The 13,085-nt window shown below is 33.9% G+C and overlaps 1 long non-coding RNA gene across 1 annotated transcript in view; it reads left to right on the top strand.

The window, feature by feature from the left end:
• Window positions 1–11,721, top strand: part of LOC103601267 — a 17,874-nt gene extending 6,153 nt beyond the window's left edge. The window contains exon 4 of the long non-coding RNA XR_551440.1: window positions 11,511–11,721. This is a non-coding gene — a long non-coding RNA (uncharacterized LOC103601267). The remainder of the gene's footprint in view (window positions 1–11,510) is intronic.
• Window positions 11,722–13,085: the final 1,364 nt, after the last annotated feature.

Genomic DNA, 13,085 nt, shown 5'->3' with positions numbered 1-13,085 from the left:
CACTGTAGCAGTGCGCCACCGGGCCGGCCCCTAACCTCATTTTTTTTTTTTTTTTATTGCTTGACCATTTAGATTTCTAGTTCTTTGGTGTTGTCCTGCAGTTATCTATGTGCATATGGTATTTTCTGTCTTTCGGACTATTTTTTTAGGATTGATTGAAAGGGTCATGTGAACATTTTATGACTCTTGAAATATTGCCATGTTGTTTTTCAAAAGGCTATAATAATTTATATTACCACCCTTTCGGTGAGTTTAGCGACTGGCTTTGGGTAGTCCATAATTATCATTTTTCCTAATTTAATAGGTATAAAATATGTTGAGCTATTTTGTAACCTTTATAAGAATTTTGTTTATAACTAGTAAGGTGGTACCTTTTTCTGTAATTTCATTATCTTGTGCAAGTTGTCTATTCAAGTCTTCTGTCTAATTATGTATTAGAGTCTTGATATTTTATTTCTTAATTGAGTTTATTATAGATTGCTTAGTAATTTGCTGCCCCTAGTTTTTCATGTAGATTTCCCTTTTAATATTAGTTACTTTTGGTGGAGGGTTTTTGAATAGACACAGGAAGGGTATGATGAACGCAAAATATATTGTTGGAAAATTATTTGGAAACAATGTTTATTCATTGTTTGAAAAAGGAGGGAGACAAAGTGTTGAGGTGGTATCAACATGAGATGAAACTAGATTATGACCTGGAGAGGGAGAGTAATAGCTGAGCATGAGATGGGGGCGGGGGGATTGACTGCATTCAGTATCTAATTGATTGCAGAGGTAAAGAGGGATAAAACACACTCTCAAGACTTGAGGGGGGAACAAACAGTACTATTAACTAATTTGGAAAGTCAGGAGAGGCCACTGGTTGGTAAGGAATATGACGCTCATTTTAAACATGCAAGTAAAATTTGAAATGTCTGGTAAACATTTGTATGTATGTATGTATGTATGTATGTATGTATGTATGTATGTATGTATGTATGTATGTATGTATGTATGTATGTATGTATGTATGTATGTATGTATGTATGTATGTATGTATGTATGTATGTATGTATGTATGTATGTATGTATGTATGTATGTATGTATGTATGTATGTATGTATGTATGTATGTATGTATGTATGTATGTATGTATGTATGTATGTATGTATGTATGTATGTATGTATGTATGTATGTATGTATGTATGTATGTATGTATGTATGTATGTATGTATGTATGTATGTATGTATGTATGTATGTATGTATGTATGTATGTATGTATGTATGTATGTATGTATGTATGTATGTATGTATGTATGTATGTATGTATGTATGTTTTCATTCATTCATTCATTCATGAGATACAAAGCTAATTGTCACCCCTCGTGCCCAGATGGGAAGGCCAGGTTCATACTGGGGGCATACCCATTACCAGAAATTATTTTTGTACCCCATGTCCCCACCCAATTACCCCCAACCTCCCTCCCCCTCCCAACATCTATACTTTCTTTTGTCAAATTACCATGGGGTCAGTAATAGGGACCCCACTGATATGCTAGACCTTAAACATCTATATTTTGATTTCTATTAAATTAGACTTAAGTGGTTTTATCATGGCTGGCTTTCTTTTTTTTTTTTTTTCATCAAGGTTTTCTTATTTCTGGTTTTTAAAGTTCAACTTGAATTAAAAAGAAAAAGAGGATTAATAAATAAAATAAGTTCAGGAAGACCAGATCACTCTCAAACTAAATTAAGGAGAGGTTAGTTTTTCATTATAGAAAAAGTACAGCTTTACGGAAGTATATAAATACAAGTACGAGGGGTCTTCAAAAAGTTCATGGAAAGATTTGCATTATCTTTTAATGTCATTTTTCCACAAATTTTTTGAAGTGCCTTTGTATATGTATGTTTTAAGTGTTCAAACGTGGGGTGAAATATCTTCCCCCTTCATGTCTTCCCAAGTGGACTAATTTTTGTATGTTTTGTTTTAGTTTGATTTTAATAGGATACAGAGAGGTAACAGATGTATGTTTATGGAATGTGAATGTTTAGCCAAGATTCTTTAAATATCTGAAATCCAATAAAGATGCTAATTGTCTTATTTTTAGAAATCATTTATTTCAACAGAAAATAAGATGTATAAGGAAGTACTTTAATAATTAGAAATATCAAAACATGGAATAGGTTAACTTTTTCCTCAAGAGGAACAACTAATTTCACCAGTTAACATCTGGTTCTCCCCACCACTAACACATTTTCTTCCCTGCCTTTTATCCTAAGACTTTACAAAATGTTTTCTTTTCTGCTCTTTGCTGCTGCTTAGCAAGGGGAAGTTCTGATGTTGTTTTAGGAAAAAAACAGATCTTTTAAATGGTCTATTAGGAGCACCTAACTGATTTAAACGCTGTATAAATATTAGGGTTTTTTTTCCTTTTGCTTCCACTTTTTACTATGTTTCTACAAAACCTAACCCTTTTGGAGCCTTTCTTTTGAGGTAGTATGTGAGCTTATAAAATTTGAGCTACTTTGTTACATGCATCAAGACTGTCTTTGATCTCATTTAAATGATTAGGCATTTTAGAGTTTTTTAAAAAAGTTTTCCCATTATAATTCTAGGTTTGAGTTACAAAAATATAATCTGTTTATATGTTCAGGAAGTAAAGTAATTAATATATTCAGAAACAACATTTGTGCATTAGTTCTCAGCATTCTGAGTTTTTAATGAATATGTGGTTATGTGTATGTTTGTGGTGCTTCACTTTTGTTATTCCCTCGGCTTTGACACCTTTCATTAGGTTTTTCCTATGCCCCTATAAGAATGTTAGCTTTAAAAATTGTGCAGGGATAGCAAAGAAGATATTTTTAGCTTTAGAATATATAAGTGTGACCAGGGATTTTTGTGAGGGGCAGAGGAGGTTTAGGACAAGTTTCTTATCCTCTCTGCCTCATCTGTAAAATGGGGATAATAATAAAATAGACCCAACAAGGTTAGGATTAGTATTCCTTGAGTTAATATGTGTAAAGCATTTAGAATGATGTCAGGTATTTAGGAAGTACTCAGGTGTTTGCAAATATATTCTCCCATTCATTTGTCTATTTTGCTTTTATTGCTTCTGCTTTTGAAGTCTTATTTTAAAAATGCTTGCCTAGCCCACTGTTATGGATCATTTCCCCTATTTTTTCTTCTAGTAGTTTCATAGTTTCAGGTTTTACATTTAAATCTTTGATCCATTTCACGTGAGAGATAAGGGTCTAGTCTCATTCTTCTGTATGTGCATATCCAGTTTTCCCAGCACTATTTGCTGAAGAGAGACTGTCTTTTCCCCAATTTGTATTCTTGGCACCTTTGTCAAAGGTCGGTTGGCTGTAGGTGTGTGAATTTATTTCTGGGCTCTGTTCTGTTCCATTGATCTGTGTGTCTGTTTTTATGCCAGTACCATGCAGTTTTGGTTATTACAGCTTTGTAGTACAATTTGAGGTTAGGTAGTATGATGCCTCCAGCTTCGTTCATTTTTTCAGGATTGCTCTTACTATTCAAAGTCTTCTTTGGTTCCATATGAATGCATCTAGACTCTTGCCTCACTTTCAAGACCCACCTGAAGTTCATATCAACCTCTCTCCAAACTTATTTTCCACTTCTTTTTTCCTTCAGGTATCATACGCTATACTCAACTATCATGACTCCCCTGTGTTTACCCAGTTCTTTGTTTTTATTCATACTGTCTCCACCATCTGGAATGTTGCTCTATCTCTTTGTGTTCAAATACTGTCTTTCAAGTGAAGCTTTCTTGATAGCTCTTTAGGTATAACTTTAGGTAATCTCTTCATATACATTTTATGTATTTTCTCTTATGTGAGTCATACCTTTTTCTCTATTGCATTTTAGCTTTTATGTACTTATTTGTCCTTTACTATGTCATGAAATCCTTATTGGCAGAGAACTGTGCCTTATTCACCTTTGGAGTGTTAGAACCTGTCACATGCCTTGGCACTTAATATATACTCATTTGTGGAATGAAAGTTTATATAAGGTATAGCTAACTAAAAGGTGACATTTAATGGACAAATGCATGCCAGTAAAAATGTGCTTTGTCAGTGTACATTGAAGAGCATTCTGGTCAGTCACTTAAAATTAGATCACTTGAGGTTTTAGGAATTGGGTTCAGGTTCAGTAGCATGTAGGTGGTAGAACACTATAGGAACAATGTATAGGTCAGGACTTTTCATTACAATGTTTCCTTTTTTAAAAGATGGTATGTTTAATTAACCATCAGAGGGATTGTTTTTCTGACAGTATCTGATTTTTCACAGATCTTCCTTATTACCAGTGGTACAAATTTGAGAAAAGTTTGGTCAGGACTAAGGATACATCTGTTACTAATAACAGAATATATAAGCCAACCAGGCTTAGTAAATTCTTGAACCCATAATCCCACCCTACAAGTACATTATTTTAAATCATATTACCATTATTCTACTAAGCATGAAACTACTAGGGGTTTTCTGAGAAGAGGAACTGAATGAGATATTTCACAAGGACACTTATTTGTTCCTTGATTGCTATGATATTGATAAGGGCTTGGCCTCAGGATGTAGAAGAAATGAGAATGATGGAAATTGGGGAGGTAACTTAAAATATCAGGCTCATAGTAGGCTTTCATAGAGCTAACACAGCAATTGTGTACTCTTAGCTCAAAAATTCTTAGAATTTTTACAATAACTCAGTGGAACATTGGATTGAGTAAGCAACTTAATATAGAGACACTGGATTTAAAAACTGGACGTTAGGTGTTCTAATCATAAGCCTGTTATTCATTGGCTGTGACTTGGAATACATCACTGCATGAGTTTTTGTTTTTAGAGAATGCAGAGCACAAGGCTAGGTATTACAGTTTTTAATAATTTAAGTTTCCAGTCCAGCACCATATTTTTCAGATAGCAGTTCTTAAAGCATGCTTCTAATGTTCATCTATCCCTGAAGTTTTAACGGTTATTTAACAGTTCTTGAGAATCAGAAGTATCAGATGTTAACTCGATAATTTTAGCACTTAAGGAAGTTGCTGATGTTCCTATTGTATAGTATCAAATTCTGACAGAAATCTTAATGTCTGACCAATTCTGATTGCTTTCATTGCCTGGTAAAACATGTATTTCAAATAATAGCAAAGCAGCTTCAGTATTTTCTCCTGAAGTTCATTTTTTCCAAAAATCTGGTGTGACCCACAAAATTGGTTTCATGACTCACTATGGGTCTCAACCTACTTTTTGGGGGGAAAATGGACTAGATAATAATGCTTTACATTTGTTTGGTATTTTAACATTCACTAGGACACTTTGATATACTGCTATACTTTTAAGAATGATAGCTTACAAGCTAAGATACAAATTAATTGTTACCTGAAAAAGCCTCTAGTTTCAGCAGCAGGGGGGTAGAGGAAAAGAAGTCATGGGGGGGGGGGTATTTACTTTCTTTTTTTCCTTTGTTGGCATTGTGGTATGTTTGGCAATATGTTATTGAGTCTGCCATTTAAACAGCCCACTCGGAGGTTTATATTTATATTTACAGTTACCTCAAGTCCCGTGGCAAGAAAAAAAAAAGATGTTTTTCCCCAATTTGTTCCCTTAGACCAAACCAGAATTCTTAATGTTTTTCAAAAAATCTTTGTTGCTTAGTTTTTATATGCAACATAAAGCTGCTTCCAATGTTTGTATAATTTCAGTGGTTTGGTCCTTGGTCAGATGGTGCAGGGAAGGGGATTTTTATATGAAGGAGCATAACAAAAAGAAAAGCCGTCTTCCCATTTCTTATTTCTCTAAATATCATGTGATATTGCCTCTAAGGACTTAAAATTGCCAAGGCCTTGGTGTAACCCAAGGCAGACTTTTGCTGTTTTCCTCTCAGATGTGAAGTTCTGCATTTTATTACATAGTCATGAAGAACTATTCTATTACCCGTTACTAGTCAGTGAATGCTTAAACAACAAAACTTGCTTTTCTGTGCTGCTTTGTACTTCCTGTTTTTGTTAGATTTCCATTTAGGGAAAAGAATGGATTTTAGAGTAGGCTCTCCCGTTTCATGTTTAGAGCTTCTCCTGAAATTCAGTTTGGAAGATGTCCAAATATCTTTGGGGAAAAAATGGCATGTCGTGTCTACACATGAAGTCATTTGTCAGAAAGCTTCATTTGGCTTCATATCATGAAAGAAAGGGTTGCCAGGAAGGAGGAGAAACTTGTTACTGTCAGAAATATTTAGTTTATGACTTGCCAGCATTGTGGCTTGTCTTTAGGCTTTCCATGCCAAACATGTCTGAGTTATTGAATGAATTATTATATTACCTGTGAAGGAGGGAATCTATGTTCATTTTTAGTAGACTTCTGTGAATATGTAAGAACCGCATTCAGCCACATTTGCTCTACTTACAGTAGGGGACAGGTCAAAGATCAAATGATAATTAGAATAGAAATGGGCTACATTGTGAATGTCAAATATATTTTAGGGAAAGCTTGCAGTAAAACCAAGAATCTTTTGCAACTAAGATAGTAAATAAAACAGTTAGAAATGATGAATTACCTGTCACTTTTTTATCTTATGAAATGAACTTCTAACTAGGTGTTAATAGAATGTGTCAGAACATACTTTCATTGTAAACCTGAATCCTAATATTGTTGATAAGGAAATCTTGTGTTATCATTTTTTTTTTAGTTGTGGCATTAATCCTTTCCATAAAATTTTCTTTGGCCAAATTAACCTGGCTGGCTGCAAGTCAGAGCTATTTTTGTCTTTCCTCCTGACCTGTCAGTAAAATATGAAAGATGTTTTTAATCCCACTAATAAACTATACAATTTTTTCCTTATTGGTGCCCTGGCTCTTTGTTCACCTTCATGTTGGAAATATTCTCCTAATACATCTATGTTGTCCTCTTTGGAGAGCTGATATTCAATCATAAAATATTTGAGACCATCTGCTCTAAGTTTTCTACCAGGTACTTCCCTTATATTTCATGTAGACACTTGCCCCTGTTTCTGAAACATGTTTCTCCTAAAATCAAATGGAAAAGAGTTTTCCCAAACACCTATCATCCTCTACTACTTTCTGCCTCATTACTTTATAACAGAAGTGTTATCTATTAAAAATTTTTAAATAACCTTTTCTGTTGCTTTCTCTTTTTTAATAACCTGTGTCCAAATCAGTAATTCTTAAATTTTAGTTTGTTCATAAGAATTACATCAGGTATTCGTTCAAAAAGTAGATTCCTGGGCCTCACTTCAGACATAGTGAATTCAAATCTATGGAGAATTCTTATGCAGGTGGTCTTTGAACCACAGTTTGAATAACAGTTACCTATTGCATGCATTCCCACTATCATCAAAATTCTGTCCTTCATACTCTTACATAGATTGGTCTCTTTATTTCAATTGTTGGCATTCAGGAGTTTTTTTCTACTAATTCTGACATTCTCTGTTTTTCTTCTACATTTACTCATTGGAGAGCTCATCTGCCAGGTGTCCAGGAAACTCCCACATCCCCTTCCATGTTGTTTGTCAGAATTTATGTCCTCCTCTTCCCAAAGCACACTTCTGTAATTCAGTATATACATACAATATATGTGTACATCATAATATACACACATACTTAAAATAGTCCTTGCGAGTGATGTTAAAATGTGTTTGCTCACCAGGAAAAGAATTGTATTTTACTTGTTAATCTTTCTAGGTGATGTGATATATTGTAGGCATTGAAATGTTTCCATTGAATTTTTAGTATCACTTGGTTGCTGCTGACTCTCAAACCAGTCAAACCTACTAAAGATGATATCATTTTTATAACTCTAATTCTCCTATACTATTTCACTTTCTCTAAATTATCAGTATTTCCTTGATGCTGTCGTAAGAGTAATTCTTCTATATTACATGGGTCTTTGAATCCTGTTGGCTTTCATGAAAAAAAAATTTTTTTCTTTAATTACCATTCCCAGATGGATCTTATAGTTCAACTCTTTATTTAAAGGAGTTTCCTTAAAATTCCACTTTTGGTTCCATGTAGTAGAAGTCAAATATAAATCCAAATCATATATTTCAAAAACAAACATAAATAAGGAACCTTGCTCTTCAACAATCTGTACATATCAACCAGCATTTACTTTTTTAAAAGAGATGTTATGTCCAGACTGGAAGGATGCACATTAATATAGTGATTACCTCTTGAAGGGGTGGAGTGGTTAAAGTAGGAACATTAGTTTTATTTGTAATTTTTGTAATATTAAACATATGAGGGTCAATAAACATGTAGCTACATATACACATACCACATAATTTATATAATTGAAAAAACAATGGAGGCAAACTTTGAAAAAATTTTAACATATTATTCTGGGTTGTGGGAATATGGATGTCTTTCTTTGTGCTTTTGTTATTTTTTAATTAACCCTAATTAAAGGGGGGGGGGCAAGAGATGTTTAGTTTTAAGTAGAAGTCTTCTCAAAGTATTTCGTAAAATAAAGGGCAAGAATCTTGTTTTCTATTGTCATTGTCCTCTGACAGTTCTCATAGGCAATTAATGTTGAACCAAAGACTAGAGTATATTTTTTAATAAATTTGAATGCCCCTTTATTCAAACAGTAAAATAAGGTATTATTATAATTTAGAGAGTAGTTTTATCCATTGTACTTACAGCATTGTAGATTCATTCTTTATATGTACAATTTTTGAATATTAATAAACTTAGTTTTATGACTAAATATCATCAAGGTATAGAACACTTATTTTCATTACTACAAAAAGTTGCCTTGTGCTCATTTAATCTCTTCTTCCCAACCCCAGCCCTTGAGAACCACCGATCTGTTTTTTTGATCTTATAGTTTTGCCTTGTTCAAAATATCACACAATTGGAACCATACAGTATGAATTATACAGCCAAAGTTTTCGTTTCATTTGGGTAAACACCTAGGAATAGGAGTGCCAGGTTTATATGTTAAGTGTTAAACTTTGTAAGAAACTGGCAAATTGTTTTCCAAAGCAGCTGCACCATTTTGCTCTCCCACCAGCAGTGAGCATTCCTCTTAGTCTACATCTCACCAATGTTTGGTGTGGCCAGTCTTTTTAAATTGTATACAAGTAATAAGTGTGGAGAGGTATCTCATTGTGATTTTAATTTGCATTTTCCCAATGAATAATAAAAGCATGTTTTCAGGTACACATTTATCCATGTAGCTTCTTTTTATTTTATTTTTTTTTTGTCTTTTGTCTTTTTCCGTGTCCAGTAACGGATCACAACCCTCAATGTTGCCCCCGTACCGGGCCGGGGACCGGCAACGGGATCGCAAGCCTCGGTGTTGCTCCCGCGCCTCGCTCAGCCAGTGAGCGGGAACCGGTCTGTATGTGGGATCCGAACCCTCGGACGGGAGCGCCGCCGCGCTTCCCAACCGGCGCACTATCTAGTGCGCCACCGGGCCGGCCCATCCATGTAGCTTCTTTAGTGAATTGTCTGTTCAACTTTTTGTCCATTTTTAAAAACTGGGTTTTCACATTGTTCAATTTTGAGAGTTCTTTATATGAGGGTACTTCAGAAAGTTTGTGGAAATATAGAATTAAAAGATAAGAATCTTTCCACAAACATTTTGAGGACCCCTCGTATATTCTGGACACAAGTTTTTTGTCAGATGTGTGGTTTTTCACTAGTTTCACCTGCCTCGTCGTTCTCTTAACTGTGTTTTTAGGAGAGAAGCTTTTGATTTTGGTGAAATTGTCCATTTTTTTCTTTTATGGATCATCCTTTTTGAGAGTTCTTTCTTAAACCAGCCACAGAGATCTTCTATGTTTTCTTCTATAAGTTTTATAGTTAAAGGCACATTTTGGTCTATATTCACTTTTCAGTTAATTTTTGTATTATGGTGTAAGGTATGATTTGAGGTTTTTGTTTTCTCTTACGTGTGGATATCCAATTGTTCCAGTACCATTTGTTGAAAATACATTATTCTTTGTCCATTGATTTGCCTTTTCACCTTTGTCCATCAATTCACCATATTTGTGGGTCTTTTTGGATTCTTTCTTTTGCACTAGTAATACATGTATGTCTACAACATTAACTTTGTAGTAAGTCTTAAAATCAGGTAGTGTGTGTCCTCTCACTTGTCCTTTTTCAAAATTGTTTTGGCTCTTCTAAATCCTTTAAAGACTTTACCCATTATAAATTTTAGAAATAGTTTGTTGGTTTCTATCCCCCTCCCCCAGAAATTTAATTAGGTTTACACTGAATCTATAAATCATATTGGGTAGAACTGACATCTTAACGATACTGTGTCTCTGACCACTTTATTTAGTTCTTTTTTCCTCATCATCTTATAATTTTCAACATAAAATTGTGCACAAATTTAGTTAAATTTATACCTATTTCCATTTTTATTGCCATTTTAAATGGTACATAATCCTTATTTTATACATGAGGAAATTAACTAGCCCAAGGTCACACAATTAGTAAACAACAGCCAGATTAAAACCTATATGAGCTTATAATCCAATATCCTGGTTTTAATTACAGTGTCAGTTTTCTTTTAAAGTATTGTGGTTATACTGGGGTAAAGAAGCCCTAACTTTTTTTTGGCAACTGGGCAGTAAGGAGATCTGAACCCTTGACCTTGGTGTTAACAATATCACATTCTAACCAACTAATTGGCCAGCCCTCTTAACTTCTTTTAACAAGAAAAAATCCCACTGTTTCCATAAAAGAATTTTATCCCCCAAATTTTATTTTCTAAGCTTGTTTTCCATATCTGTTCAGATGACAAACCATGTTCGTTTTAATTTAGAAGCCTCCGATCGATAAATTTCTGAACCAGTGTTTTTCAAATAGTATACGTTATTGTGCAGTTAATTTGTACGAATTAATTCAGTAAGAAATGTGTATCTTTTAGCATCTGAATGTTTACCAGTGAAGATATGAAGACATGATTTTTTTAAAATTCACATTCTGGGGAGTATACACTTATTTTTATTTAATAAATGCATACACATGGTCAGTGGTGAAACAAAAGCTTTACTTGGTTGGGGTTAAAGTGGATGCACTCTTACTCATTTTGTGCTTTGTAGTTCCTTTTTTAAAAATAGGTAGTTCCACAACTATGAAATAGGAAACGTTAAAGGGTTTGAGCAGGGAGAAATCTGACAGTCATTTTACAGGGCCTTCTTTTGGCAGGTTGGTAGAAGTTCTTAAGAGAGACCAGTTAAATAGTCTAGGTATAGGGACAATGTGGATATAGTGGAATTCAGGAAAGTAAAATATAGGTGAAGTCTGGGTTCCATTTCCAAAGGTAAGGAATTCAAAAGTTAGTGTTGGGCATTAAGACATTTTCATTTAGGGACTTTTCTGGCTTCTTATCAGCATTTTCATAGGTGGATATTTTTTACAAAATGAGAAAAAGATATTAAATTGTAATCTTAATTTGCTGTTTCTCCTATAAATGAAGAGTATTTTAATGTTTCAATCAGTTAAACATATTGATGACCTGTGACTTGATTTTCTTATTTTTTAGGTCCCTTTATGAATGATACAGATGAAAGTAAACAGATGATCTTATCAGATAAGTGCTTTTATAGTCGAAATATATTTTATTATTTCAAATCTCTAAACCAAAACTTTATTCTTTAAAAAAAATTTTTTAGGTACCAGTATCAAGATGATTTACAGCAGTAGGATACTCAGTCTTTTCTTAAAATAAATTTTGTTGTCATGTCAAAGTAAAATGTACCAGCTTTTTTTTTTTTCCTTCAAAGAGGCTAAGTCACATCTCAACATTGATTACAAAGTGCCCCAACAACTGAACCGAAATTTATTAACTGTAGATAGTGTATATGAACATCACTTTTCTTTCGTAATAGCTGTAGAGCTAGATATATCTGCTTAAATACTTTTCTGATATTATGGCATCTATAGTAGCTTACAAGTAAGTGGCTTAGCTGCTCAAATTTAGGTTTCAAGAGGGCTATCTTAGCTCTACTAGTGTGAATTTAAGAACAGTAGGCTGGCGGTTGTTCTCTTGGTTAGAGTGCAGCCTTATGATACCAATGTCATGGGTTTGGATTCCCATACCAGCCAGCAGCAAAAAAAAAAAAGTTATTCTCAGCACAAAGAGAATTTTTATGTGCCATTCATACTTTAGAACTTTGAGAAAATATAGGAATGGCCATAGATTGTCTTAGGGATAGTCGACTTATCTGTTTGTAAATAGATCCAGTGAGTATTGTTCAGGTGTTCTATCAAGGGCACCAGATTTTTCATTGTCAGTTAAATGTGAGTGGTAAAATGTAGCAGGTAATTTGACACAAAAGAAGCCATGGTGATGAAGTACTGGTTTTGGGTTGTTTATAGAGTAGCTACTATTGAGGTATAATGATTTGCTATTTAAACACACAAATGCTCAAAGTCCAGCAATATCCTCCAGCTAAATTCAGTGACTAGATTACCTTCTTCGGAAAGCATAGCAGTTAAATGGAATGATACTGGCAAGAGCCCAATAAAGGGTGTGTATACCTGGCCTGAGTTCAGATTATTTCTGCTGTGAATACTGCTGTTAAGGTTGTGACACTTCTTCCAGGCTACAATACTGATTATTTTTCATTTAGTAACAGTTCTGTTTACAGAGTACTTGCACATTTTTAGCATGAAAGTTATTTGGTGGGTATTTTTATTTGAACTTCACAGATCAAAGTTTTTTCAGTGACAGTGATCCTTAAACCTACTCTTCCTCACAATAAACGAAAAAAGCAAAAAATATTCTTGATTCACATATTGGAGGATCTGTTTTTGAAAAACTATCCCAAACTGAAACATCTTTCTCCTGCATCACACCTAAAGATTAACAGTGGCTAATTAATGACCAGCAATCACTTCACTAAATACCAAAATGGGCAACAGTATCAATTATATGCCTACTAAATTGATAGGTGCTTTTTATAAAAGAGCTCAGCAGAATATGATCTTTGAATTCTAGATGGAATGGGGCTTTAAATTCATCTGGTTCCAAAGCCTCAATAAATCTGTATTTTAATATTAAGTAAATGTCTTCAATTACCCCCAATTTTGTCAAGCAGATATTAACCAAACTTCA

Source organism: Galeopterus variegatus, unplaced genomic scaffold (assembly GCF_000696425.1).
Source record: "Galeopterus variegatus unplaced genomic scaffold, G_variegatus-3.0.2 Scaffold3657, whole genome shotgun sequence".
Taxonomy (NCBI): Eukaryota; Metazoa; Chordata; class Mammalia; order Dermoptera; family Cynocephalidae; genus Galeopterus; species Galeopterus variegatus.
Note: the sequence above shows the minus strand (reverse complement) of the source record. Positions and strands in the feature narration are given on the sequence as shown.